Raw genomic sequence first — 4,592 nt, 5'->3', positions numbered from 1 at the left:
TTTACTTTCCCCCAATTTTGGTATGTAGGTCCACTCTTAATATTTTAAATGTTTTCAATCAAATAAAACGTATTTCAACAACAAAATGCAATAAAGTGCTTTAACCACTTAGGCGGTGCGAGTAAAACACCAGTGGTGTAGTAATTAAAACATAATAATATCAATCATAATATGACTATTAACTTATTGTGAAATTATAAAACAGAACGGTAAAGGAAAAATATAGTTTACTCTCCTCGATTTGAAGCTTATGCATTGTACCCATGAACCTATATAAACCTGTAAACAGTAAACTGGCATGAGGAGTTGGAAAGAAGTAGGTAGTTCAGTAAATAATATCTTTAAAAATTACAAAAAAATCCCCTTTCTATCAGCTGTGCACCGTTATGGTGTAAATATAACCTATCTACCAATTGGATCAAATATAAAAGTCAGCCAATTAAGTGTTGATACTGCAAGGAGACCGTATGGTGTGAAAAGAAATGGAAGATGTTGTTTAATTGCTAATATATTTATGATCCCACGTCACGTATTTCGTTTTTTTCTGATGTTTTTTAGTTGATGAGTACTGCAGATATCGTTGTTAAATCCAACTGAGTTATAGATATTCTCAGTTGATGAATTCATTGGTTTTATTATGAAAACGTTGAGACCTATAAATACTGTTTTTCAACCCGTAACTTTACATGGGAGGCTGCCGCATACCTCAAATAGTCTTCCTAATATCTATCAAAACTATAGATTCCTACATATCGACTGGACTGTGGAATGTCTAAAAGTACAATATACACTTCTCGCTAGAAATCTAATCAAAAAAGCGTTTTAATGGCAAAACTACCCACAATTTAGGATTTTACAGAGAGGGTTATTGTGAATAAACGACCATCTGTAACGTTAGTATTCAACGGGAGCACTAGAGGGTGAAAACTTTAAAACGTAATTATAGGACTTATTAAGTGTTAGAACAAACGACATATTTGGTCGTAATAAGGGCCTGAACAATCGGCCCATTTGGTCGTATGAGTTGGAGGACTTGTTGTGTCTGTCCTATGCTGCTCGCAGAAGAGAAGTATAGGATGACGGGAACGGGAGGCGTGGCCGCCTTGTATACGGTGGGCTTGTGCATGCATTCAGGTTGGCCCGCCCCGGGGGCCGGCTACGGTTATAGATGTCTCAGTTGATGAATGCTCGCATAGTATGGTTGAGAGGTAGTACAGTAGAGGGCTCCGCCTGTGCTTATATAACAAGGGTTACCATCCGTAACCCCTCGTTTCCATGCTTTAATGTTCAAAAAGCCCTTTATTGTTCTCATACTGCCTGTGCTGCAGCACCTCTTTTCACCCTCGGTCTGAAACCAGAGCCCAGTCTGCTCTGATTGGTTAGCTGGCCAGTTGTGATTGGTCAACTGCTTAGAGATGTCAGAAATATCATTACCCAATAGAAGTGCAAGTGTTACATAGTGATGTCATTATGTTACGGAAGAAAACAAAGGATTCCAATTGAGGCGTTTCAGGCAGGGGGGGGGAGTGTGGGAGAGAAAACCCCAAAAGCACAATAGGGTCGCTTAAATAGCTATGACCAAGCACTCCATTTTCTAGTTTATCTCATATGAATGTATTTGTGTGTGTGTATGTGTGCATTTTCAAATACAGTCACATATGAGATAGGAGGGCTTAGTGAGGATCCAATTTAGCTTTAGGGTTCTCCCCATGGATCGGCTACCTGCTCTGTCTCATGACTTATTCAATATGCCCCGTTCTCTGGGAGGCCGTATAGGTTAGCCTTCCAGACTAAAACCGAGGTCAATGGTCACAGATCCATGCTCAGGTTTATTCTCACACCAGCAGCAATTCACCAAGGACCAGAGCCCATGTGAATGCTCTCTGACTACATGTGGAGTAATGGACGCTGCTCTGTAACTGCAGAGCTTAATACAGACAGAAGAGGTCGTTCTGTCTGACACACCGAGACGCCTCAAAATACTATCATAGATAGGCTCCTTGTTCAGTTTGAAGACGCTACTTATGACTATGGACTTTTGTTGTTTTTAACCATCTTTTAACTGAATAAAGGATTTTAGTCGTAGGGTTTGTAGAATTTAAGGTTTTCCCTGATTGACGAGTTAAGTAAATGTTTCAGACAGCTAGACTTGCATCAGCTCTCTGGATAGCAGAACTCTTACTTTTTATGGAGAACTGTTTCATTCAGTGCTTTTACTGGTTTAGATCACAGGGTGCGTTTGTCTCTGAGTGGAGGAACCTTTCCAGACAATTGGGCATACAAATCTCCTGAAAGACGATTTAAAGCATCAAAACATCTCAAAACTATTCCATGACTGCCTTGAAGCAAAAGGAGACATTAATAACGCCACGAATGTTTCAGACAGCTCTTGGATGATTTGCAAAAAAAAAGGACTCTTGGGTTTTTGGTCATTTTGGTTCTACTTGCATCTCTGAATTGCTCTGGGAGTGCCTCTCTGAATAGAAAAAACTTAAAAGTATTTATCTGAATAGGTAGTTGCATACTTGTTGCTAACTTGCAGCATGCTGTTCTGTTCTCCAAATTTGACTATTTACATCACAACATGCATCACACATGTCACTCAGGCTACCTGAACCCTCTTCCTCCCCTATCCTCAAAAGAAAGACCCCATCGCTCACACCAGATTTCTATTCGGGAAGCCTCATAGTGCTGTTCATGTTCAACGTCTTTCTATTCTTGTTATTATTTTTAAATTGAGACATTTACCTTATCTGGACATCCCTTCCCACTGAAAGGCTGAGTAAATGCTCACAATCTCTATCCGTTAAAAAAATTCCGAAAGTGAAAAAACATGATTACACACTAGTTATTGGTCTTCATCATTTCCAAAAGTCCCCCCCCCCCCCCTCCACTTTGAACCACTAACAATCTAAACAATCGGCTATAAACGTGGGATTTGTTTTTGATCAGCATCTCAGCCTCAAACAGAACATGAAAGAGTTTTGTCCGATGTAGATGAGCATTGTTGCTGTAATATTGTAATATTGGTGTTTATGGGGAGCGTTGGTCAAACCATTGCTTTTGAGTCAAAAACGTCATCCACACCCTTATTTCCTCTCTCTTAGACTACAGTAATTCATCATTGCGTGAACGCTGCAGCAGTTGTCCGTCTACAGTGGGTCGAATGAAGCAGCAACACTCACAAACAATTGCAGAGATCACTTAAAATTTAGGAACTCCTAACGCGTTATTCTGCTTTGCAACCTCTCAGGTCAGAAACAGTTCCAAGCTTAAAAAACATTTTGTTGCTAAAGTAAAAAAATGTCTTATTTTAATCATTTGTTTTAAGCTTGGTTAACACTTAGTGGTTGTATTCCAACCAGATCCAGTACCAGTTGACATCCATATCCTCCAAAAGGTGCTCATTAAATCTTTTTTTCTTATTAGAAATTTGTTTGAAAAGGGTCATGATTAGAGTTATACCAAAAATGTATATTGTGTGGCGATAGTGACCTTGATTCCCCAAGTATGATCAGTTTATCCTTGAGTTCATGTTGACTGTTGTGCCAAATTTGAAGAAATTCCTTCAATCCGTTTCTAAGATTTCGGTAACACTTTACAATAAGGTAAGGTAGTGAATAAGGAACGACTAGATAGTTAATGGTTAGTCAATGAGGAGTTCCTGAGTGACTGCGATTGAAGAACTGATGGTTAGTTACTGCAAACAGACTGGGGGGTACTGTATTAATGAATCATTCGTTAATGGTTAGTTAATGAGGAGTTCCTGGGTGACTTTGACTGAAGCAATGGTCCGCTGCAGCAGGGCACTTTTAAACCGGCCATCTTCGGCTGGCTTGGGTCCCACACTGGATCGACTGGTGGATGTGGATCTGACTCACGTGTTACTGCTTAAGTCATCATTACTTACCATTACTTAGGCAGTTTGGGTACGGTAAACTCAAGTAACGCATACAAAAAGAGTACTTACCCATTACCTAATGATTACCTTACCATTACTTAAGCAGTGTGTGAGCGGAGGCAGCGGGAAGGGGTGTGGTGGTGCAGCAGGTCTGTGAGGTAGAGGGGGGCCTGGTTGTTGAGGACTTTGAAGTTGATTCTTCACAGCAGGATGGTGTGGTTGATGGTGTGGAATGCTGCGGCGAGGTCGAGGAGGATGTTCAGGTTGCCGGAGTCAGAGGAGAGGAGGAGGTAGTTTGTGATTTTCAGAAGAGCTGTTTCGGTGCTGTGTTTTGATCGGAAACCGGATTGAAATGGCTCAAAGAGGTCATTGGAGCTGAGGTGGGATTTTAGTTGTGAGGCAATGACACGTTCAAGTATTTTTGACAGAAAGGGGAGATTTGAGATGGGCCGGAAGTTGGACATGATGTCAGGTGTGAGTCCAGGTCTTTTGAGAGTGGGTGTGACAGCAGCCAGTTTGAGAGAGGGGGGAACTGATGAAGTTGACGTTTCCTTGATTTCATTTGGCGGAGTTCGGGGGTATACCAGGGTGCAGAGTGTATGAAAGAGACATTTTTTGTTTTTGTGGGCGCCAGTTCATTGAGACAGAAGGAGAGGGTGCTGTTATAATAGTCCACAAGTTCAGATGGATT

This window comes from Notothenia coriiceps, unplaced genomic scaffold (genome assembly GCF_000735185.1).
Source record: "Notothenia coriiceps isolate Sejong01 unplaced genomic scaffold, NC01 NC01_scaffold00037250, whole genome shotgun sequence".
In the NCBI taxonomy this organism is placed as follows: Eukaryota; Metazoa; Chordata; class Actinopteri; order Perciformes; family Nototheniidae; genus Notothenia; species Notothenia coriiceps.
Note: the sequence above shows the minus strand (reverse complement) of the source record.